This window comes from Pantherophis guttatus, chromosome 2, assembly GCF_059756535.1.
Source record: "Pantherophis guttatus breed Tessera chromosome 2, ASM5975653v1, whole genome shotgun sequence".
NCBI lineage: Eukaryota > Metazoa > Chordata > Lepidosauria > Squamata > Colubridae > Pantherophis > Pantherophis guttatus.
In genome coordinates, this window is record NC_142064.1 from 228233074 (window position 1) to 228259304 (window position 26231).

Genomic DNA, 26231 nt, shown 5'->3' on the forward strand with positions numbered 1-26231 from the left:
CGATTTAAGAGGCTCCCGATAAGTGAGCAGTTATGCCCCTGTGATAGAGCTGAGGTTGAAACTGTGGAACATGTTCTTTTATACTGCCCTATGTATAATGCAGGCAGGACTAAATTACTGTCTCTCCTAGAAACAGATCTCTCTGGGTCCAATGTTAGTAATTTGACCTTATATTGTTTAGGGGATGGCTCCTCACACATTACTTTTCAGGTTTCTAATTTTTTTTAAGAGCTGTAACTATTAGAAGAGAACGCTGTAATTCCTCTCAGCCAAGGCTTCTGGTATCTAACTGTTTATGATGTTATTTTCCCCACGTTCTTTTGCAATTATATTTGTATTTTGGTCTGTGACCGCAAATAAAAGTTATTATTACAAAGCTTTAAAACAGATCCCAGTTTTATTTCCAGTTAACTGTTTCTGGCTTTCTTTTTCTGGAATTTCTTGTTGAAATATTACAGAGGGCACCATTTTCATTGATAGAATAGTTTCATTTCCTATAAGTGTATGAAGTTGTTAATATAAGAAACAAGGTTGTTATTAATTATTAATATAATTCTTATTATAAGAATGAACTGATACAGCATTGCCTTTCTCAGTATTCATTTCATTTCTCTTCCTGCTATTTCATACTGTACTGCTGGTGAGGTTTTTTCTTCTTCAGGGATTAAGATGTCTTTGGAAAGAAATACATCTTGCATTAGGTTAACCCTTAGCTTAAACCTATTGTTAATGTATTCTAGAGTATTTTTGCAAAGTCTCCCAAACAAAATCTCTTTCCCAGCTGTAGCCTTGTACACTCTTAGACATTTTTCTAGAATACCACATTATTCACTGAGTCTGCTCATATTTCATTCCTAACGTATATTTAAATGATAAAGTAATTTCTACTAAAGTTATTATTTCCTGCTAAGTCGGCCTCCCCTCTAGCAGATTTTCTAGAGAGATGTGCGAACCAAGATATGTGTTTAAGTATGTGTTAGTTGTGTCACTTTTCCTGAAAGCATGAATGTGTTAGTATTAGGTGAAGCCTTGCTTATTGGTTCATTAGAATTTTATGCTTTTTTATAGCCTAGATTTTAAGCGTTAGCCTTAGGTGAAAACTACATATAGGAGAGTGATGAAACCCCATGTCGGTGATTTAGTGGCTAGTGGAAGAAGGATAGAATGGTTCATTCTTCCCTGGATAAAAGAGAAATGAAATATTTTGTAATATACTGCTCTGGATGTTTATAAACAAACAGCTGCTTTATGCTTCCCACTGGAAATAACATTCAATTCCTTCATTTGAGAACTGGCAGATCAAGCTCAGGGAATACGCATCAATGTCAAATATCAATTCACATCTAAAGAAATTAGCCTAGTACTAATGTTAATTTAATTTTGAAAGCATTTATAGATTAATATTCTGAACATAGAATTCTGCCCTATCCAAAAATAGGGCTTTCTTTAACATAAGATCAAATAAATCATATTCTCTCTGATTAGTCATAAAGGTAAGAATGGAATGTTTCAGATTAGTTAAGAATTCTTTATTATTATTATTTTTATTTTGCCGAATAATTCATATGAATTATCTGTTGTTGTTTTTTTTGTTAAACACTGACTTGATTCTAAGCATAGTTTTTTAGGGTGCAAACTGATAGAAATATGTTGATTGGTTTTAATGTTTTTCCTTACCCTTTGGAAAATACTTATCTAATGTTTATAGTTTGTAACAAGTTTTTTCTTTTCTCTGTTTTCATTCTGAAATATCTTTAAAATAAAATTGTTGAAGAGAAATCAGAAGAGAAGTTAAATGACAGTTGCCAGACTTTGGTTTAGCAATGCTGTTGACTGCTTCTTTTCTGACAGACTCAGTAGGCTTAAATTCATTTTGCAGGGTATTAATTTTCAGAGGGCCTTGTTACATGACTGCTTAATTACTTTATATCTGTTCCTTTGGCAAAAGTGAAGGATGGTAGCAGTGGTATCCCTTCTTCACACTTGCAAATGTCAAATATAAAAGTATTTGATGCTTGAGTGGACTGCTCTCCTCCTTTGTCTCGCACTACAACATGTGAATGCCCTGCTTTTATTTCGCAAAGTGAGAATACATTAACAAGAGATAACCTTCTCAACCACTGAAATAGAAGATTGTAACCTTAAAAAAAAAAAAAAGCAACAGGACTCCGATAGCAATAGCCAGGAAAATAAAACAGGACAAAGCTGTTTCCCCCTCTACTTTTGTTTGTTCACACAAATGCTTGTGCTCAGGTTATTTGCAGTTATTGCCTTCTATCTTAGCTTTTGCAGCTGTAGATAACAGAGATTTATTTTCTGTCTCCTAAAAGGCAGTCTAGTTAAAGTATTCAGAGAGCACTCACATACTAGCAATCATGCCACTGGCAACCATGAAATTGCAAGGCTATATATCTATGCTGTGTTAAATAAACTTTGCTCCACTGCTCTAAATTGCAAGTTAATGTTTCCTATATGGATTTTATTATCATTGATGTCTACAATTAAAATATATTTCATCTTAGTTTAAATTGTATATAGAGAAAATGAATGAAGTTCATACATAAGACTAGGCTATGTTGCATTCATGCAAGGGGACATTATTTCAAGGGTGAAAGTTGTACTTTCACATCTTGGTTTTGCCCTGTATCGATCGGTCTTTGTGGTCTCCAAAGTTACTTTCTAACTCACATTGGAACAAATTTGGGCATTATTCTGGACAAGGACAAATTCATTCCACTGATAATTCTGTTTTGCAAATTGATTGCCACTACCTGATCTATATAAATTACTAGCTGAATACCCATGCTCCATTATGGAAACTATGTGATTGGGCTTGATAAATCGACACCTACAGCTTGAAAATTAATGAGTAATTACGAATGGACTCTCCTCTCCTCTTCTCTCCCTCAGCCTTGCCCCACAGAAGCCTCCCCTATTCTATCCCCTTCTCTCCCTCAGCCTTGCCCCACAGAAGCCTCCCCTATTCTATCCCCTTCTCTCCCTCAGACTTGCCCCACAGAAGCCTCCCCTATCCTATCCCCTTCTCTCCCTCAGCCTTGCCACAAGAAGCCTCCCCTATTCTATCCCCTTCTCTGCCTCAGGCTTGCCCCACAGAAGCCTCCCCTATCCTATTCCCTTCTCTCCCTCAGCCTTGCCCCACAGAAGCCTCTCCTATCCTATCCCGTTCTCTCCAGAGTTATTTTCAGGTTGGGAGGGGGAGTAGAACTTCTAACTATTTAGCATCAGAGCATGTTAATAATAATATAAGAAATACTAATGATCTGATGGTCATTTCAAAAAATCCTTTCTTAGCGAGCACCTAAAAGCCAAGAGGAACATACGTGCCAAATTTCAAGTTTGTAGGCTTTACGGTTCTGGAGATTTCATGATTCTGGTTGAATCACGAATTTATATATATAGATAGATAGATTGCATTTATATATATAGATTGAAAGATTAAGTTTGTTTGTTTTATTTCTGTATATGTGTGCTTAAATAATAAAAGGAGAATGACTTTAATGTGGTTCAATTGCCATGCAGCAGAGGCACCAAAAGAATCATTGCATGTTTAGACTAGAGTGCTTTTTTTATGTAGAATCATATCTATTTCTGAAATCCAATTATAACTCAGTTCAGTTAACTCATTTCCACTTAGTTGAGTGTTCAATTGACATTTACATTTAGTTTCAAAGCAGAATATGAATTTAAAATGAAAACTCTTGGGTTTTTAAAATATAATTTTAAAAAACTATTAACGTTAGAACGTTTATTAAACCCCTTGTTTTATCCAAACAAAAGGCAAAATAGGGAAGCTGGGAGATGACTAATTTTAAATCAGCCAATGAAATTTTCTGCCTCGGATATGGATTTGAATTTCTCCAATCAAAATTCCAGTTTCTCTTGTATCTTATCTTCTCCATAGTGGTGGAGATAGCATCCAGGAATGGGTTGTCCTCGTCTGTTTAGCTGATTGGACTGAGTCTATCAAAGTTGTAATGCCATACCTTTGTTGCTAGGGCTTCCCAGCTTTTGACTCAGTCCTTCAGCCTGGACAGACGTGTTGAAGGTTTCTCTAACAACTTTGTTTATTCCTGGATGTTTCTTCATTACTGGAGAGGATTGTTTCTGGATATTTATTCAGTTCTGATTAACTTTGTGAGTTTACCAGCAGACTCCCATTTGGGGTAGAGTCACTGTGTGTTTGCCAACGGCGAGGGCTTCAGCTCCAGCCATTGGAAGGGCTTCTCTGCTGTTAGGCTAGTGGCAGTCTCCTATCATTTAGCCGAATTCTGCCTTCTGTTGAGCTGCAGGCGCTCCAGACAGGCTGTGGAGTCTACTGCTCCCATTTACAGCAGGGTTAACCAGACAGTGGAGCTTCGCACTACCACTTGTCTGCAGGGAAGCGAGTTTGGAGGAGTCTTGTGCTCCACCTTTGCACTACTCGGGCAGCCATTTCAAAAATCGTGACAGTTACTGAACCGCCCGACACTTTACAGACACTTACTGGTGGAGCTTCGCACTCCCTCTTAGCCAGCCTGCATTTTGGCATTCACCCTGCACTCCCCCCGCATTAGGCAACATGGCTTGAAGGATTTCTAACCATGTTGCCGTTTGCCTTGCTAAGAGCTTCGCGCTCCACAGACAGCTGAGCTGCCAATACCAGGAGCTTTGCACTCCCAAAACTGCACTACCACTGACAAGAGCATAGCGCTCCCATATCTGATTAGCAGCTGAGAGCGGCATAGAGGGCTTGGTGCCCATTTTTGACTATGAGCTGCCATTTGAGGAGCCTCGTGCTCCTAGTTAAATCAGAGCGCTTTTGTCAAACGGGGCTTGAAGCAGCAACCACAGTCCCGATGCCCAAAGCCATATTTAAGACAGGAAAGGGCGGGAAAAGTGTGGCAGCAAAATGGCGGCCGCAGCAACGGTTGACAGCTGCCCTGTCAACAGCTGCCCCAGGGCTAGAATCTCAGCCAACAGAGACAGGGATCACAATTCCAAACACAGCAAGACCTCCAAGATCCTCCAAAGGGATGAGAGGCGTAGAGATCAGGCCCTCCAAAAAATTTGTGACAGGGCCAGTAAGGAGAAAATTTCTGCCTCAGATAGGCAAAGCAAAGCCAGTGTCTCTGACAGTCAGCAATGCCGTGAGTTGTCACCAGAGGGAGCTCCAGACCAACTCTCTATTCAAAGCTTCCCTAGGCCTATTGCCAATGCAGAGCTATGGGGTTCTACATTAGACTAGCACAATTCAGCGAAAGAGATCGAAAGTTCCAGTAAGGGCTGCAAAGCAGCCCCTTCAGCACTTTTATTCCGACGGCTGCAGGCCTGCGTCCTGAAGTAAGCAAGGACTTCTTATTGCCTGATAACGTCCAGGACATTGTCGCAGAAGTCATTAAAGAAGGCATTTCTGCGGGGCTACAACAGCCCAGACGGGCATATTCTGAGGTCTCTGCCTTTTCTACCGCTCACATAGACCCTTGCCAGGACGAATTTCCTTCATTTCGAGATCCTGGTTCCCCTGCTCCTTCTCATGAGAGTCAACCATCGCTTTCTGAAGAAGTAGAGCAAAGGGAGTTAGACCTGTCAGACATGTATTAGACTAGTATTTTCAAATCCCTTCTTTTTAAGGCTACGAATGCGGCCCGCCTAGGGTCACGCACTGAAGGACCAGAAGCACCAGATCCCTAGGAGCCGGCTGATCCACTCTTTTCAGAGTCTGACAAGACAACAGGCACCATCCCTTTGCCTCGCCTATTTATAGACGTTGTCCAATGGCAGTGGGCGGCTCCGAGGACAGCCCCAATTCCTTCTTCGACCGACAAACAATATTTTAATGCCGGCCCAGAGTTAGCTAAGGTGCTCCAGACTCCATCTGTGGACGCACCTGTGGCTGCCTTGATGTCCTCCTTCAGTACACCTGGGGAGCCGGAGGAGGGTCTGAGACCAGAGGATAGGCAGTCAGATCAGTCACTGTAGAGAGCTACCAAGGGGCCACCTGGGCTATCCGCTCAACCACTACTGCGTCCTTCTTTAACAGGGCCACGTTGCTGTGGCTCCGCCAAGTCCAGGAAAAGATCCCAGCGGCAGACGTAAGGATGCAGCAAGATATCAACAAAATTGTGGCAGCGGTACAGTTTTCAGCCAATGCAATTCTGAACTTGGCCTGTTTTGCCTCCAAGGCCACCTCCTTCACCGCCGCCTCTGGCTGAGGCAATGGCAGGCGGATGCCCGCCACAAGTGGCGCCTTGCTTCTGCCCCCTTTACAGGGGACAAGTTGTTTGGGAAGGCACTGGAACCCTTGTTAGTAGAAACAAGAGACAAATGCAAGGTTCTGCCATCATCTCAGCGCAGGGGCAAATTCCATTTTTCTCCCTTCTCCCTTTGCCCATCCTTTCGGGGATCTAAATTGGGGATTTAGATTCGGGGATCTAAATTTCAGGGATCTCAATCGGGATGGCGTGGGGCCATCCCGATTGCAGGGATTTTTCAGCCCGAGACAAAGAGGTCAGCAAGACAGAACAGCTAGAGGTAGACCCTTTCAAACTAAACAGCCCTTTTAAGGGGGAGGAAGTAGTCATTCCTTCCACCACCAAAATTAACTGCACGTCCATACCTCTCATTGGGGGCAGACTGATCCTCTTTGCCGACCGATGGGAGAAAATTACATCAGACGCCTGGGTCGGAGACAGTGAGATCTGGCCTCTCCCTAGAATTCCTCTCCACCCCAACGCCCCGAGGTCTTTTATACGCTGCCCAGTGTCGAAAGACTCTACTAAAAGGGCCCTCATGGATTCGGCCATAAAACACCTACTGGATATTAGAGCTATCCAGAGGATCCCAGAGGACCAACTAGGGCAGGGGTTCTACTCAATTCTCTTTGTAGTTCCCAAGACCTCGGAAGGTGGAGACCTATTCTTGACCTCAAAAGACTGACCTGCTATCTTGTATATAAGTGGTTCAAAATGCAGTCACTTCAATCGATTTTTGGTGGCGTGAGAGAGGACGACTTCCTTACCTCAATTGACTTAACGGAGGCTTACCTGCATATTCTGATTCTTCCCTTACATCGGAAATACCTTAGATTTTACTATGCAGGCACCCACTAGGGCATTACCTTTCAGTCTCTCATCAGCACCTCGGGTGTTTACCAAAGTACTAGCCGCCTTGGCAGCCTACCTTAGGGCCATACCCGAGCCACTTGATTCCCTCAACCCACCTGCTCCATCTGGGAGCGGTTATAGGTTCCATTGAAGGCAGGGTGTATCTGTCCCAAGGAGCAACAGGACAGTCTCAGGGATTAACATGTAGGATCCAAAGAGAGCGCATAGCGCCCTTAGTCCTGCTCTCAAAGCTCGTGGGCAAGATGGTGTCCAGCATTTCCATCGCACTATGGGCCCGCCTACATGCTAGAGACCTTCAATGGTTTCTTTTACTTTTCCAGAGGACAGGCAGAACAACTCATCAGCCAAGGTCCAGGTTTCCAGCGAGGTCCTACGTTTACTCAACTGATGGATCTCACTGGCCATCTCCAAAGGATGCGTCTTCCGAGAACCCCAATGCCTGGTTGCAACAATGGAAGCCAACCTCTTTGGTTGAGAGGGCACATTTCCAAGCGCAAAAAGCTCAGGGCCAGTGGAACCAACTGGAACGGAAACAGAACATCAACTGGTTAGAGCTGCGGGCGGTACATCTGGCCCTCTGTCATTTCCAGCACTCGGTCTTGGACAAGCACGTCCTGTACTAACTGACAACGTGGCCACAAAGGCGCACATAAACTGTCAGGGGGGCATCAGATCCAGGTTCCTCATGTTGGAGGTCAGACAACTGGGCCATTGGGCAGAGAAACATCTGTGGTCCATAGCTGTGGAGCACATCTCCGGGGTGTCCAACTTGCAGGCGGACTGGCTCAGCAAGGCAGTCATCAACCACACGAAGTGGCTCCTGCACCCGTCCCTCTTCCGGGAACTGATGGACCGTTTTTTGTCACCCCAGAGAATTCACAGCTCCCGATATTCTCAGGGGGCATAGAGAGTTGATGCTCTCCGCAGCCCGTGGCCTCCAGGGCTTCTTTATGCCTTCCCTCCTCTTCCCCTTCTTCCAAGGGTGATCTGGAAGATCCTGGAGGAGAAGGTGGAGGTCCTGCTTCTAGTCCCACATTGGCCCAGGAGGTCTTGGTTCGCCGATCTCATGAATCTCTTGGTGGCCCCGCCCTGCAGATCCCTCAGGGTGTGATCTCACTCAGCCAGGGGGCGTTGGGCCACCCGGACCACAGTGGCTCCAACTGACCACCTGGCGTTTGAGTGGAGTACTCTGAGAGGGGATAATTTTTCCTCCAGGGTCATCAAGACTTCAAGGTTTCTCAGAGACCTTCCACCGTGTACATATACTTTGCCACTTGGAAGGCCTTTTGTAACTGGTGTATCAAATCGAGTGTCTCTCCACTTGCATTGTCGATAGCCCAGATCCTGGACTTCCTCCAGGATGGACTAGATAAAGGGCTATTGCCCAACACCATCCGGAGGCAGGTGGCAGCCCTGTCCTCAGTAACTTGTGGATCGCTAGAGTCATTCGCCCAGCATCCCATAGTCCAAACATTTATTAGAGGTGCGTCTAATTTATGCCCCCCGGTAGTGCACAGGTACCCTACCTGGGACCTGTCCAAGGTATTGAAATCCCTCACAGGGGCCCCATATGAACCCTTACGATCTGCCAGCCTCCGCCACCTTTCCTGTAAGGTGGCGTTCTTGGTGGCTATTACATCTGCTAGGCGGATCTCTGAGCTAGCTGCTCTATCAGTAAGGAGTGACCTGTGCATGTTTCACACAGATCGTGTAATTCTGTGGTTGGACCCCCTCCTTCATCCCCAAGGTGAACACTTGGTTCCACAGGGCACAGGAACTGATCTTGCCCAACTTCTGCCCTAACCCAGTCCATCCCTTGGATTAGAAGTGGCAAACCTTGGACATGAGGAGGGCCCTCCACATCTATGTTAAGCGGACTGCCACCCTGAGGAAAACAGAGGCACTGTTTATTTCATTCCAACCAGCTTTCCTAGGTAGCAGGGTCACATCTTCCACTATCGGCCGGTGGCTTCAGTTAGCCATCGCTAAGGCATACAACCTACTGTCCCTGCCTAGACCCACTTGAATGACAGCACACTCAACCCAGAGCGCGGCTATGACAACGGCGTGGGCCATGCAGGCCTCTCTGGAGGGGGTGTGCAGAGTGGCCACTTGGTCTTCGCCTTCTCCATTTATTAAGCATTATAAATTGGACATATTCACCTTGGTGAAGGCGGCATTTGGTCACCGGGTCCTTCAACGTATCCATACAGAAGGGGAGACCTCTGACCAGACTATGGCCCGCCCATGAGACAACGGACAGCCAGCTTTGGTATGTCCCATTCTTGGATGCTATCTCCACCACTATGGAAAAGGGGCGTTGGTCTTACCTGATATGCTCCTTCTCGTTGGGTGGAGATAGCATCCAGCCCCACCCATTAGACTGTCTGGTCATCGATCACCAAGAAAGAACTGCGATAACGACATGTCGAGTCTGTCACTTCATCTTCGTCAAAAGCTGGGAAGCCCTAGCAACAAAGGTGTGGCATTACAATTTTGGCAGACTTAGTCCAATCAACTGAACAGATGAGGACAACCCATTCCTGGATGCTATCTCCACCCAACGAGAAGGAGCGTATCAGGTAAGACCAACGCCCCTTCTCTGCCTATTACTTGTAGTTATAATAGTAATAGCAGCAGCTGCAGCAGTAACAATATCTGCCTAAAGGATTTTCAGTGTTAATTTGAACACCTGTATTTTGGAATTTATCCTGAAGACTAGTAGTAGATTATTCTGGATAATACGTTAAATTGGTTTATGTCCTTTATAGCTTTGCTTTTCTATATCAGGTCCTTGGGAACAGGCTAAATGTTGATATGACTTAAATGTGTTATTTGACAGAAAGTTTTTTAACCATTTTCAGAAAGTTTCTTTTTTTGCAATATTTTTTTCAAAACAGAAAGCCATACTGTAGCTAAATGCTAGATGAAAAGCGAGCCAAGAGATCAACCTTATTTTCTCTCCAGAAAATATATCCCATTAGTCTAATCCCAGATTTCAAAATATAATCCCCCAGTCAGTTTAGTGATTATCACAGTTCTTCCTGCCCCTTGGGCACTATGTTTAATTTCTTTAGCAACCACCAATGTTTGCTTTTTAAAATGAGAAGTTTTGGGATAGAATGCAGTTTGGAAATCATAACACTTTTTGAAATTGCAGATATTTAATAGTTAATGGTAGAAAAGATATGTGCCCTTTTTCAGAAAAGAAAGTAAGTTTTTTTTTAAGAAAGAAAAAGTTTAAATCAAGCATTTGCTGGCCCAACTGAACAAGAAGTGTTTTCCTTTAAATGGCAGGGAAAAACCTCTCCCCCCCCCCCAAAAGAATGAAATGTTTACAAAAGATTTTGTATTCTCGGTACACATACCACATGCTCATTCTGAGCTTTCTTTCCTCCATCCTTAAGAAACAATTTTTAACTTTTTGAGCTTTGGGACTGTTGATATTACAATACATTTTGGTGTACATCAATATGTTGCCTCATTAAATGTTGTCAGGACAGATTGCATATATAGAATTTAATTTATGGCAACAATGTCCCATGTGCCAAAATAACTTGACTCTTCTGCCACCCACTGGAATCCCATTGTTTTCTGCTAGGTTAAATACGTTTCTGTTATTCCATGATCAGTTTTTAACAACAGTAACCATTAATATTATCTCTCTTCTGGGATAAAATAAGCTGAATTGATTCATTTTTACTAATGTCATAGCCTGGGGACTTACTTGTGATGAAAGTGTCAATATGTCTTAAGCGGTGATTGCTAACATATTATAATCCACGATGTTTCATAACATGTAACAGTAAAATTCAAGGATATTTGAACAAATATTAATAAATATCTTTTAAACACTGAACTCATTTTATTATGAAATTCTTCTTCTGTGTCCAGATCAGACTTTAAACTGCCAAAATGAAGCCACCTTTGTTGTTGGCCCAAAATAAGTTATTGTCAGTACATGTTTCTGGTAGTAACCGACATACCAGCAGATGGGCCAGGCTCTGTGTCTCTCCACAATCACACAGCATGTTGTTATCCATTAACACTCCACATGAGCATATTAGTCTTACACTTAGGCGCTCCAGCCCTCAGCCTATTCAGGGTTATGAAATTATATGAGATTATGAAAAAGACTAGTCAGGAAAATTGAAGTCAGATGCCTTGGTTTGATGATCTCAACCACACTGTCAGGATTCCAAGTAATAACTCCATAGAAAGCAGAACTCTGAGGTAGGCAAGTTTCTCAAAGAACAATTTTATTGGAGATATCATATTGGCACAAGGTGTTGAAAACTGACTCTAAACGTTCCCGCGGTTTTCACCTAATTAAAAGTAAAAGTCCCCTCCTTTCCAAACAGTCAGTCACATGGTCCAATCAAGGTGCATTCCGGTTGCTTGGAAACTTCACTCCTCCTCTCTCCAGTCACATGTGGGAATGTCCTTGGTTCTCAGGGGTAACTATTTTGTTTTGGCTACAAAACCCTAGTTATCTTTATTCCCCCTGATCCCTCAGCACCATAGTGGCAACACTGAAGCCTCCAAGATGGCCTCGGTCAGGCCAGCTTTAGAATTGATACACACTGAAAGAAGAACAAGGAGAATTTAGTGTCTTTTATAGTGTCTTTATTTTGCTGCCCTTTGATGAACTGGGAACTGCACTTCATCTTGAGTGAAGCTGGATCAACATAAAAAAGAATTCGATTTTGTTTCATTTAAGGCCACTTTTAATAAATACCGTATTTTTCGGAGTATAAGACACACGTTTTTCCTCCAAAAAAGAGGGTGAAAATCTGGGTGCGTCTTATACTCCGAATGTAGCCCCGCCCAGCCTCTCAAATGGAGGTTTCAGAGGCTGAAAAAAGCCTCAGAAATGAAGCTTCAGAAAAAAAGCCTCCAAACAGAGCTTCAGAAAAAAAGCCTCCGAAACAAAGTTTCAGAAAAAACTTTGTTTCAGAAGCTTTTTTTCTGAAGCTCTTTTTTGGAGGCTTTCAGAGGCAGGAAAAAAAGTTTTTTTCTGAAACTGAGTTCCAGAAGTTTCAGAGACTGAAAAAAAAGCAAGGCACAGAGCTCACAACCAACGAACCTGTTGCTAAAATTCACCTCTGGGAACAGCTGATTTGGGGTACAGTACTCAGTATGGTTAATGTAATTATCCTGCAGTTACATTTTAAAAATTACCACCTTTCATATTACCATCTTTAACTCCGGGCAGTATTTGAGAAAGAGAGCTATGGCTCATGGGAACCACATATACTCCTGAGACCCTGCCTTACTTGCAAAAAGGAAAAGTCCATGGCATCAGCCTTCAAGTGAGACTTCATATGGGATTGAAGAGAAAGATGCTTATTTGCAAATGCCACAGTTATAATTCAACTTAGCATGATTTTTAGTTCTGCTGTTAAGCCAGTTTATTACACAGTAACATGGTTCAGTGAAGATGATGTTGGGATTCACATGAATTTGTACATTTCTGAACTTCATCAGCAAAATATTTGAGAGGAGGGGGAATATAGGCCTATTTTTGATTGTCTTTGTTAACATAGTTGAAGATTGTTCATGTGATACATAGCACAGTTCACTTAGTTGAAGTCATTGATTCTTTCCTGAACATCCAATCAGAGCCTTGCCAAGAGGGTGGCTGTTCTCAGAAATAGATTCATACTGCATGGTCAGAGTAGAATTTAATGAAACAAGACTGGAGCGACATCCGGCGTAATCTTACTCTCTAGAACAGCATGTTCGAGCAAGGGGGAAAACTTTGGGCTCAATTGCAAATTCTTTTGCTTGTTTTGCTGCCAGCATGTAAACTTGCCATCATCTTTGAATACAAGATGTTTTGTTATCCTCTCTTCAATAATGGTGCTTCAGGGTAGTTCTGATTAAAGAAAACCAATTTAACATGCAAGTAGGCATGAATATAAATAATTTGGATTCATTGTGGAAAGGATTCAGGTATGGGAAAGTTAGCTGAACGAAACTCTACTTAACCCTCACATTTTCTATTGTTTGGGGACTGTAATAAGAACTTGAGACTCTTACTATGTTGTGTATGTTTGTTTGTGTGTGTGTGTGTGTGTGTTCTTTTTGTGTATTGTCTTATTTATCTGAAATCTTTTTAACCTCATTAGAAACATGTTGTAGTTAAAATTATTTTTCCCCTCCATTAGGGCTTTGAGATCAGATTTTGTTTTAATAAGAAACTAAAATTCAATTTTCCATGAGCCTTTTTAGAATTTCAGGAAGATTAAAACAAAAGTTTTTTCCCCCAGTAGAAATTTAAAGAAAGATAATTTGCTTCGCTTTCTCTCTTGTTTTTGTCTCCTACTCCAATGATGGTAATAAGGAATAAATATGTATTCAGGTTAAGACTGATTAAAGGATTAATCAGTCCTTTGTTGTGTTTTCAAAATCATGTATTTCTCAAAACTATAAAAATTCTTCCCACCAATAATTCTGTTCCAAAGAGGCTTAATTTGCTTTGTTTTATGTTTAATTTTTCATTTTAGTTTGGATCTGCAGCGGTGTTTGCTTTTGCTTCTTTCTCAGAACTACTGAATCCCAGGAATCAGAAGTTTTAAAAGATGTGGCTTGTGGGTTTGTGTAGCTTTAAATCAGCTACTTGCTGTATCAGGAGAAGAAGGAAGGATGAGTGTCCATAAATTAGAAATCTATAAGAATGAAAAGAAGAGCGTAACGTAACGCACTGTGTTTGTTTGGCTTGTCAGCTCATGGTCCCAGAACAATGCTGCTTTGTTAGGATAAAGAACAGAGGGGCATCATTAAACTGTTCCTCTTCGTTTGCTGTGGAATCTATTGTCTGTTTCTTTAAAAACACCAGAATTCTCTTGTGAAGCAGTTTCAAATTAAAAATGGCCAAAGATGAGACCACGGAGTGGGAGGATTAGAAAAAGGATTAGAAAAATATGCATGGCTGAGTGAGATTTGAATCCAGATTCCCTCCATCCAATTTAAAATTATCTACAGCTACTACATAGTATCTAAGGCTTTTCAAGCACAAAAAGCATATATTAAATAAAACCTAGAAAATAATTCTTACTTGTGAGCTGCACAGAGTATCCGGAATCAAGCAGCACAAAATTCTGGTTGGTCGCAAAGTCAACCAGATATTTTGACAGGTTTTGGCATTTTTAATCTACCTATTGAGTCATACCAAAGGTAGGATAGGCAGGTATTGTTTGATGGTGTTAAAGATATTGTCACTGGATGTAAACTTTTCCAAATAAAGCTGTCTTTTGCAATTGACTGATAGTGACTTTGTCCATGCAGATGGTGTTCAAGTGGAGTTCCAACGTTTTGTAATTGCACCCTAGGTACCTATTAACTGTTGGTACTTTCTTTGCTTTCATTGCCACATTTCTATTTTCAGGTCTTTTTATTTTGTTATCTTCTCGTTCTTTCTCTTCTGCTATCTCTGCCATGTCCATTATCCACATTTTTGTCTTTATTGACCGTTTTTAAGTCTGAGGCATTATGTGGAAAGTGCTTATCTGAATTGTAAAGTCTCAGGGCATTTTAGCTGCTAATTTTCTATTACTTTGTCTATTTGGTAGTTCTACTAGTTCTCCCTCCCTCCGTCACACCCATCCACATAGACACTTCTGTTGCTTCATGATTCAAGTTCTCCTGATACAAATTCAAGAGTGGAACATCAAAGTGGATGCTAAGAGTGGATAAGACGTTGATTCACCTGACATGGATCTACAATGAAGACATTGGGCGATCATTCGAACTAGTGAAGTGTAACTAGACAGTAATCAAAAGAAGGAAGGTATTTAAGACTGATCGGGTGGAACTACGTGGGCCACATAGCAGACATACAGACCAGCTAGAAGTACATTGGTGTCCCACAGTCATATGGAAATCATGAGGAGGAGGAAGATGGCAGCATCCAAATACCATCAAAGAATAAAACTAGTCTTGAAGAGCTAGTTCAGGGGTAAGAACAAGATTCACACTATCATATGTCCTGCTAGCCATCAAATAACCTTCTAGTATAGTGAGCTAGCCAAAGGAGGACATGGAAGCTGCCAAGCTGACCCAAAAGCTCTTCACAGTGTACAGTGGTTTCCACCTCAGGTCCAACATCCAGAGTTAGTACACCAGCTGGAAAGAGGGCAAGCAGGGTCTGATGAATGTCAAAGCCACTGGCCTGGATGAAAGCTAGAGCATCCAGGAGTACATCAGTAAGACGGCACCCACAGGTGAGCTACTGAGAGAATGCAACAGCAGCAGATACAGGAAGAAGATCAAACAGAGGAAATGCCATGGCAAGACTAGATCCTGCATGGGATATACCAGCGACAGATAACGGAGAGGCAAACATTGGGAAATCATGCCTGGAAAGGACTAGACTAAAAGATAGCACCAGGCACTGATTATAGCAGTATAATAACCGTAAAAAAAAAAAAATCTTGTGGGACTTCTGGATTCAGACAGGCAGGCAGGTAGACATCATGATACTAGACAAAGACCAGAAGATAGCAGTGATGATAGATATAGTAGTGCCAAGCGACAGCAGCATGAGAATGAAGGAGTATCAGTAGTATCAGGGCTGAAACTAGAGAAGATGTGGAAAGTAAAGATCAAAGTGGTCCCAACTGGTGGTAGGAGCACTTGAGGCTGTGATCCTAAACTAGAAGAGTGACTCCACTAGATCCCATCAGAGCTTTCTGCCCAGAAGAGAGCAGAGTTAGGAGCAGCTAATATAGCAGCTAATTTATTGTGCAGAACTCTCAAATTCCCAGGCCTCTGGTAGAGGATCCAAGATTGAGGAAGACACACACTATCCATAGGGGTGAGAAGGGGATTTTACATACAGTATATACATATACATACACACACCTACAACTTTCAATTATTGTAATATGACTGAGAGATGATTGGTTGTTAGGGAATAAGAACCCTGCATTTTAACCTACCTAGAATGCCCTCTGCTGGCTTAATATAATTCAGCAACTTGAAATACATTTCTTTTAGCATTCTAGTTGTGCAGTTCCCCTTTTCCTGGTATATCTTTTAATATATTTTTCTCATATGTTTTATATCAAAAGACAAAAAGAGAGGCATTTAAGGAGAAAAGTACATCTGATAATGAGAAACTGAAAAGGAAGCTGCTTTTTCTGAAAAAGCTTGATCCACAGATATGTATATACTATACAGGATCTAATGAGATGCTGGGAAGGTATTTGTAATATACAGGGAGAATTATCAACAGAGTTTTAACTAACTTTTAAAAGTTAGTAAAGAAAGGGCATTTTTTAAAAAAATATTTAAATAAATGTTTTAAATACATTTAAATATAATAAAGAAAACAAAGAAAAAAACCCTTTTAGTTTTCTGACAGGAGGTGTGCGAAGCAGAAAGAACACATGTGTGGCTTTCTAATCTGGACTTTCCTGTAAACTCTTTAATCTTTAATAGTGTATGTACTGAATCCTATTTCCAGTCTTTTCTGCTTACTTGTTAGTAAGAGTATGTAGGCCAAGCACAGATCTTTTTTATTAGTACGCCTTTGTGCTCTTGTGAGGACTGCTAATCACATGATTAAACTACTTTTGCACAATATTTGGTATCTTTATTAGGGTGTAGCCAGAAATGTTTTTGACGAAAAAAATCCTCCTTGATTCTAAGCGATCAGCTTTGAAATAAAATCATGCGAGGTTCATCTGAACTCCTAACTATTAATCTTAGGATTCACATTTTTAAAATGCCCTGTGCTGTAGTGGGCATACAGCATTTTGTTGTGCCAAAAGAACCTTCTCTTCCTGAGTTTGTACTTAGCGTGATCTTTGATGATAAGTCTGAACATGTTAAGAAGAACATTTTACCTGGATCTGGGGATTCCAGGTTATCCTGATCTGCAAAAGGAAGAGATTTTTTTCCTGATCGTTTTGGATTTCCTGAATATATCAAGGTAGTTATAGATCTGCAATTAGGTATAAATTAACTACCAGTCTTTTGTGTTTTAAGTAAACTGGTGAATATTGAATGAAAAACAAATGCAATGGCTATAATCTGCTGACATGAAAACATTTTGGGATTTCCCTATCAGTTTCCAGTTTATTACTCTAACTACCTGCTTTGAAAGAGAGCAGCTCACCCCAAAATTATCAATTTTAATTACTATTTTTCATACTGCAGAGAAAATATGCTAATTTATATTTGTAAATAGAGCCTTCACTTAATCACCATTCATTCACCAACCATTTAAATTTATGGCAGCACTAAATCAATGGTCCCTGACATTGCACCCCTTGCAGCACCCCCCATGGTCACTTGGCAGTGTGCCCACACTTACTGTATGACTACAGGGGGTCCTTCAACTCCCCCCCCCGCTGATCTCTCCTTATCTCTGCCCCTTTTACTGCTGTGCATAGCAACACTCCTCCATGTCGCTGAGGCTGAAGTAGTGCTGATGTCCTTCAACTTTGTGCCACAATCAAGGTGTGCTGCCTCAAGCTCCACAGTCCTGCCATCGCCCACCTCAACCCCCCCTCAACCCCGATCTCCATTGTCTTCCTCCCCCTGCTGATAAGACACATCTGACTTGGCATGTGAGGGAAGTTGCTGAACACACCAGGGGCTGCTTGCTGAGGCTGCTTGCAAATAAACGTCAAATAACCACACCTTTCTCCAAATAGTGCATACTGTTCTTTCAATATTTCAGAAGACTTCTGAGGCCTTCTGAAATCTTGCAAGAAGGCTGCACCCACTGTTCTCCAAATTGCACGCACTATTCTCATGAATGTTTCGGTGTGCCTCAGAAGCAGAATATTCTATTCTCAGAATAGAATGTCACATATTTTGGGGGAGAACAGTATGCACTATTTGGAGAGTGGCACAGCCAGCCTTGGGAAGAAGGCCTAGTGTGGCCAGCAGCTGCCTCCCATATGGCCACACTAGCCATGCTTACCAACAGTGAGAGGAAAACTGCAAAGATCAGCTGGGCATAGCAAGGTGTGCAGAGGGAAGCTGGGCTTTGCACTAGAGTGCTGCGATGGCTGGTTGTGCCACAGGGTTTGAGGAGATAGTAGTGCTGGGGCTGAAGTAGAGACCTGGGGTTGGGCTCAGCCCCATCTCTTCAACCCCAGTGCCACCACTAAGAAGTGTTGCACTGCAGAGTGGCTACAAGGCAGATTTTTTTGGGGGGGGGGAGATAGTGTTGTGGGGATCTAAAGGAAGCAGAAGAGGCAGTTCCTTTCTGAGGCTCAAGGCTGGGAGGGACAAAGCTGGGAATGGCTTGCATAGATAGAATTCTTTATTGGCCAAATATGGTGCATATGCTGTCAGTGTACATAAAAAGAAAAGATACATTCGTCAAGAATCATAAGGTACAACACTTAATGATAGTCATAGGGTACAAATAAGCAATTGAACCATACTAGGAAACAATAATTATAAATCGTAAGGATACAGCAACAAGTTACAGTCATACAGTCATAAGTGGGAGGAGATGGGTGATCGGAACCGTGAGTTCTCACCTAACAACCCGTGGCATTAGATTAACAGTGGCAATGGAAACTGATAGGATTGCTATCGCTAAGCGATGCAGTCACATGATGTTGCATTTTATGATCACATCGCTTAGAGATAGAAATTCCTGTCCCATTCACCATTGTGTTGAGACCATTCAAAGTTACAACAGTGCTGAATGAATGGTGATTATGACTATCTCGGAGTTCCAGCCGTCCCAGCAACTCCAAGTGCAACTGATTTGCACTTAATGACTGGTTACCAAATCCCTCCAATCATTTGATCACTATTTGCCTCCTTTCCTGCCAGCTTCCCCAGAAAATCAATGGGGAAGCCAGCAGGAAAGGTCACGTCGTTGGGTTAAGTCACCCCCATCTAACTCCCCCTCCATGCTTGTGCCATGCTGGCTATTCTCTTACCCTCCATGCTTCATGCTGAGCTCCACACACCATCTCTGACTCACACAATGCCTTTTGTACTCCCCATTGCACTCTTGCCCACTCTCCCCTGCCTGCACATCATCTCTTGTATACCCCTTTCCATCTCACTGCTCCTCATCACACTGCACCTATTGCACACCTTCCCTGATGTTCCTTTGTATCTATCCAATCCCCTCACTTCTTCACCTACCTGTCAACAGCCACTTACTTGGCTGTGGGCCTGAGATCTGCAACTTCCTACTCATTTCCACCCTGACTTTGGTTGTGGGAAGTAAGCAGGAAGTTGCCTTGCCTAACAATCAGATAACTCCAACAACTCTAACAACGGCAACAGCACTGCGAGGATTGTATTGTTAAGTGATGTGGTCACACTTTAGAATCGCATCAATTAGTGTCTGAAATTCCAGTTCCAATTGCCATTGTAAGTGAAGGACTGCAATGTTTATGAAAATAGCTAGCTATATAATCCTATGGGACATGATATAGGATAACAGTAAAGAATTGCCTAGCCTCTGTCTCAAGAAATTCTTAATCTAGTAATAATTATTCCAGAAGTTTATAAATAGTTTATAGAATTTGTAGAAAGACTTGGTTTTTTAAAAAAACAGCTATTTTATGGGTCATTTCTCAGTGTATTATCTATTCAGAGAGTCTTGCAAACAGTAAAAATATTCAGTGCATTTATATGAACATGACTTAGAACTTTCCAGCTAAACTAGATAAATAAAATAGTATTTCTATTTTTTTTTAATTAAACCATAAAGGTATTTCATTTTGAGCTAGAAAAGATTCATTCGTGGGGGGAAAAGAATGAAATAAATTTTAAAATCCATTTAAAATTTTGGGCAATTGAAATTCTTGCCTCCTTGATCAGAAATTCCATAACACACAGGTTTACCAGTCATAAGTTGGCCTGTGACCAGCATCTCTGAGGCAGATCTTAATGAGTAGGAAGATACACTTTTGAGCGTAGGTGTACTGTAAGCGGTCCTTCAGGTTGAATGTTAATAAACGGAAACTAAGAGCATGACAAGTACTGTACTATAGAGATTGCTACAAAAAATATTTTGTAATAAGGGATAAAATTTGAATTGTTGTAGGCACCCACACAGACATGTTCTTCCATTTCCACTATCTGTAAATATTAGTTAATCTTTAATTTTACTTTAAATCATTTAAGTGTTTCTGGGATAGTCAGAGGGAAGGATTTGCATGTCTGTCAGCTAACTTCAAATCAAGATCATCCAGCATTACATTAAACCATTATATTGTGATGGAAATGAAGTGAACTATAATTTATACACTGTCCCTCTTCTCTCTTTCACAGTCAGAGTGATAAGGAAAATATGTTTTTTTTTTAAACTACGCTTGTCTTTTTCCTAAAGCAAACTTAAATAGCCATGGTTTTCAAGGCAGTTTCAATCAGGCATTACAAAAATGGTTTAATTCAACAAACCTGACACTCTGCAAAACTCTGAGCAATGAAAAACCAAAGGAACATATTCCAGTATCTTTGTGATTATTAGAGAGGGGAAGGGGGAGCATGTATCCAAATAGCTCTTTGTTATTTGTATTTGTATGAAATATTTATAAATGGGAAATTTATAGGTAATAGTCCTTGCGTTACAATGGCAATAGGGCCTGAGAATTCCATTGCTAAAGGAATTATTGTAAAGCAAGACATCACATACCTGCGTTGCTTAGCAACAGCAATTATGACAGTTCTGGTTGCCATCGTTAAATAAGAACCACATTTGTCATTAAGAACTTCATGTGATTTGCGACTTCTGCTGTTGTTTTTTGCTGGGTTCACCATTGACAGAAACTGACAGGGAACATCAGAAATTTTCATTTTTCATTTCATTTTCATTTTATTAGATTTATATACCGCCCTACTCCCGAAGGACTCAGGGCGATGAACAGCCAAAGAGATAAAACATATAGACTACAAAATTTAAAAGACAATATAAAAACCAATTAAATAGTTTGGCCCGGAACAGATTAAAACACCCTAAAGTTTAAAACAGATTTAAAATTTACAATTAAAAAGGGAGGTTAGGACAGGCCAGCCTGTTGAAATAAAAAGGTCTTGAGGGCACAGCGGAAGGTGCGTAAATCCGGGGTCCTCCATCTCTCCGGGGGGAGCTCATTCCAGATAGCAGGTGCCCTCACAGAGAAGGCTCTCCCCCTGGGGGCCACCAGTTGACACTGTTTGGCCGACAGCACCCTGAGGAGCCCCTCTCTATGAGAGCTGGCCGGTGAGAGGCTACTGGTGGCAGCAGGCGGTCCCGTAAGTACCCAGGTCCTAAGCCATGGAGCGCTCTAAAGGTGGTAACCAAGACCTTGAAGCGCACCCGGAAGACCACCGGGAGCCAGTGCAGCTCGCGCAGGAGAGGTGTAACATGGGAGTGCCACATCGCTTCCATAACCACCTGCGCAGCCGCACTCTGCACCAGTTGGAGCCTCCGGGTGCTCCTCAAGGGGAGCCCCATGTAGAGAGCATTGCAGTAGTCCAGGTGGGAGGTGACGAGGGCATGAGTGACCGTGCGTAAGGAGTCCCGATCCAGAAAGGGACACAATTGGCGGATCAGGCGAACCTGATAGAAAGTCCTCCCAGCCACGGCCGTCAAGTGCTCTTCTAAAGTCGCAAATCCAGGAGGACACCCAAGTTGCGAGCCCTCTCCGTGGGTGCCAACGACTCGCCCCCAATAGTCAGTGATGGCACCAACTGACTATATTGGGACACCGGAAACCACAGCCACTCGGTCTTGGATGGGTTTAGCCTGAATCTGTTTCTCCCCATCCAGGCACCGGGACATCACTTCAAGGGCATCATTGGGGTGGTCCGGGGTGGAGATGTACAGCTGAGTGTCACCAGCGTACTGATGGTATTTCACCCCGAAACCACGGATGATCTCACCCAGTGGCTTCACGTAAATGTTGAACAGAAGGGGCGAGAGGACCAACCCCTGTGGCACCCCACATATAAGGTGCCTTGGGGTCGACCTCTCCCCCCTGCCAACACAGACTGTAACTGGTCGGAGAGAAAGTAGGAGAACCACCGCAACACTGCCTCCCACCCCCAACCGTTGCAGCATGATACCATGGTCGATGGTATCAAAAGCCGCTGAGAGATCTAATAGGACCAGGACAGAAGAACAACCCCTGTCCTGAACCCTCCAGAGATCATCAACCAACGCGACCAATGCCGTTTCCGTGCTGCACCCAGACCTGAAGCCCGACTGGAACGGATCCAGATAAACCGTTTCATCCAGGTACTGGGGAAGCTGTCACGCAACCACAGTCTCAACAACCTTTGCCACAAAGCGAAGGTTGGAGACTGCACGATAGTTTGCTAACACTGCCGGGTCCAGGGAAGGCTTCCTGAGGAGAGGCCTCACCACCACCTTTTTCAAGGCGGTGGGAAAGTCACCCTTACTCAACAAAGCATTTATAATCCCCTGGAGCCAGCCTCGTGTCACCTCCCGAGAAGCCAGCACCAACCAGGAGGGACATGGGTCCAATAAACATGTGGCTGCGTTCAGTCTACCCAGAATTCTGTCCACGTCTTTGGGAATCACAGAGTCAAACTCTTCCCAGATAACATTCTCAAGACCTGCCTCCATCATCCCTCCTGAATCTACCCAGTCAGAGTCCAAGTCTTCCCGAATCTGGGCGATTTTGTCATACAGATACTGGACAAAGTCGGCCCTACCCTTCAATCCAAGTCCTCGGCCCTACCCTTAGAAATCATAACTAAGTGACTGTGGTTTGCTTTAATGTCATAATTGTGAGCCAAGTGCCAAGTGCCAAGTGCCAAGTACCCGGATCACATGGCATGAAGGATGCTGCCACAGCTGGAACTCTCAGAACCCATCATAAATCCCCCTTGTTCAGTATTGTCGTAGCTTTGAAGGCTTGCTGGATAAATGGTTGTAATTTAAGAACTACCTATATAGCCAATAATGAAGCCAAAATTGAGGCGGTGCATCCATCCTTGCCCTTCTTAATCTCTCCTGGCTTTCAGTAACATTGACTACGTATCATTCTCAGTCAGCTCCTAGACTTGGAAATTGGAGGCATTGTTCTTTAGGAGTTCTCTTCCTGCCTTTGGGGCTGATTCTGGTCAGTGTTGGTTAGGGGGAAAAGGGACCCCTCCTTTGCTGGGTCCCTCAGGGCTTAGTCCTATCTCCCCTCCTATTTAACTACTACATAAAATCACTCGGTGAGATTATCTAGTTTGGGGTTTGGTTATCATCAGCTTGCTAATGATATCCAGTTATATCTTTTGATGCCAGGGTGGCAGAGAAGCTGTCGATGTCCTTCCCTGGTACCTGGAGACTATGAGGGCCAGGATGAGGTAAAGCCATCTTCAAACTAAACAGCTGTGGGTCTTAGGGCCACCTAGATCTAGGGAGACTGTATATTTGACCATGGATGGGGTTGTATTCCCCCCTTAAGGGTGGTATGCATCCTGAAGGTCTTTTGGGACTCACAGTTTCTATGCAAGTGGCAGCTGTGGCAGCTAAGCGGGTGGCAGCTGTGGCAAAGAAGAAGGCCTTTGCACAGGCATCTTTTGGTATGCCAGTTGTGCCTTTTCTTGCATAAGTCACTCAGGCTTTACTCACCCCACAGCTGAACTTCTGCTACATGCATGCTACATGAGGCTACCCTTGAAGATCTCACAGAACGTTCAGCTGTTTCAAAATGCAGCAGCATGGTGATAGGCATGCTTTGGTATTCCCAGATGATAACTCTGGTCCATAAGCTGCACTGGTTATCAATCTGCTTCTGGGTGTGGTTTAAGATCCCTCAGGTTATGAACTATAAAGCCATATTAATAATATTTGATTCTTTTCTTGTAGAGTATATGTTGTTTTATGTTTTAATTGTTTTTTTTTTTGTAAGCTTGCTGAGAGTCTGCTGGAATGGGTGGCCACAACAACAACAACAACAATAATAGTATAAAATGCCAAATCCAGTTTAAACATGTAAGCTGACTGTGCAACCAACCATAAAAATAATAATTGATAGATGATTAAAAATGCCAAATCCAGTCTAGACATCTGACTGACTGTGCAACCAATCACAACTACTGCTATTACTGTACAACTGTACTATTCTGATCTGTCTAGAGTCAGGCACCATTTAAATTGAATTGAGTTCAATTAAAACTTTCTTTCTTTTAATTTTAAAAAAACTCTGACACATCTTCTGTTTTATGAAGTAAAACAAATACGGTATTTTATTTCTTGCTATTGACCCATCCTTGCAAATTCTTCTGTTTTGCTCCAGAAGTAAAATTCTACCTCGTTTAGTTCAATATTATATACATTAAGGTACTGTTAAAACATGCTGATGTATATAGTAGTATTGAAATTATGACATTGCTTTACAAGAACTGAAAGCGTGCTGTAATTGCTGTAAACTGGTGCTGCCTTGCTTCTGCCATTTTGTCTTTAGAAAAATGTATAGGAATTTATAGATGTATAGAATGTCTGTCTTAATTTGCTCAGTCTGACTATTATTAATTTTCTATTTTTGGATATACTTGGGAAGAGATCTTAATTTTTCTTCATCACAGTCAGTATTTTAGGCTTACTTATTGCATCAAAGACTGGCTTGTCTTAAAGAGAGGATGACACTGATATCCGTGTAGAATAATTTTTTTGGCTATTCTAATATTTGGAAGGAGCAGATAAAATGGAAACAGAAATTGAAGCACAGTCTCATAATTCCTGTAACATCAAATTCAGTAAAGTTAGTAATAATTGGATAAACAATTGTCCCAATATTTTTCATTTCCTGGTATTGTTTGCAGACATCATTTTTAGATGAATCAATTGCCAGGATAAAACTGTAGAGTCATCTCTTAAAATAATGATGCCTGCCTTCCATGCATGTAAGGTTATTGGCTATCCGGTTTCAAAACAAATTTTGAGGAGGTAGCAGTTTAAAAATTAATTGACTAGCTCAGCTGTAACTCTATTTTAATATCCTGCTTCCCCCCAAATAAGACATCCCCTGATAATAAGCCCAATTGGGTATACACGGGTATACCTAGGTTTGTGTGTGTGTGTGTGTGTGTGTGTGTGTGTGTGTGTGTGTGTGTATGCATGTGTGTATGTGTATATATCGGAATAGATAGATAGATAGATAGATAGATAGATAGATAGATAGACAGACAGATTATTCGATAGATAGATAGATAAATATAGATGTATAGTTTTATCAGCAAGCATGAGATGGAAAACAGAACATAATCCAACAATAACAATAACAAAAGAAAAAATGTGTACAAAAAAGGACCAAATATCAAATAAATTTAACATTAAACGTATAGAATCCACCCCACCTGGATGCTGAAAAGGAAAAAAAACCCTGATAAATTCTCCTTCCCTTTACATAAGGGCTCTATAAATAGTTATAAACTTTCCAAGAATACTGGAAACAAGAATACTGTATTAAATGAACAAATATCCCAGGTGAGGGTATCTAGCTGAGGCTTGTGTGGTTCTGTCGCGTTAAATTCAAGTGCCCATGAGCTTGCTTATTGTTTCTTAATGTTCTCTGCCAAGATAGCGTATTGCCATGTGCAGCCTCAGTGTAACTGTTCATTTGAATCAATGATACTGAAGCACACAGAGCTGTTTGTTTTGGCAAATGGTCTTTTTATACAGCAACTGCACAGAGCACTTTCAGTTTCGCAGATGTAGGGAACGAAGTAGCCAGTCCGAGCAGTACCTAGCACTGGGCAAGGCGTTGCTCACCGGCCATGCAGCAATGTTTATGTGGTGCTGCTGTACCTGTGTGTGCTGTGAAAAGCATGTCTGTGAGCCAATCCAGGTGAGATCATCCCAGGAAACCTTGTGGCAACCGATGAGGCTGTTCTACTATTTAAAACTCAGGTAGCATATGACTTCATTGATAAGCAATCTTTTACTAAATTTATTTCCTTCCGGCTCTTACGTTGCCTTGGCTTTTTGGTTATCCTGTAATTGTTTTAACACTGGCAGTTAAGTCGGTTCAGAGTATAGAACTTCTTGCATCTCAGTTATGAATGGCATTTCCTTTTGAAAGATAAGTGTATGAAAGAGATGCTTTGGACCCGCAAACCTTTTTTGCTTGCTTTGCTTCCCCCTCCCCCCCCCAACTGTACAATGTGCATTTT

At 42.0% G+C, this 26231-nt stretch overlaps 1 protein-coding gene across 7 annotated transcripts in view; it reads left to right on the forward strand.

Moving 5' to 3' along the window:
- Nucleotides 1-26231, forward strand: part of TMCC1 (transmembrane and coiled-coil domain family 1) — a 111573-nt gene that overhangs the window by 55394 nt on the left and 29948 nt on the right. The window contains exon 1 of one of the 7 annotated variants that reach the window (XM_087887886.1): nucleotides 25753-25968. The exons of the other annotated variants lie outside the window; for them this stretch is intronic. The gene's annotated coding sequence lies outside the window, so the exon portion shown is untranslated. Of the gene's footprint in view, nucleotides 1-25752; nucleotides 25969-26231 lie in introns of those variants that run through there. 7 annotated transcript variants of the gene reach the window in all.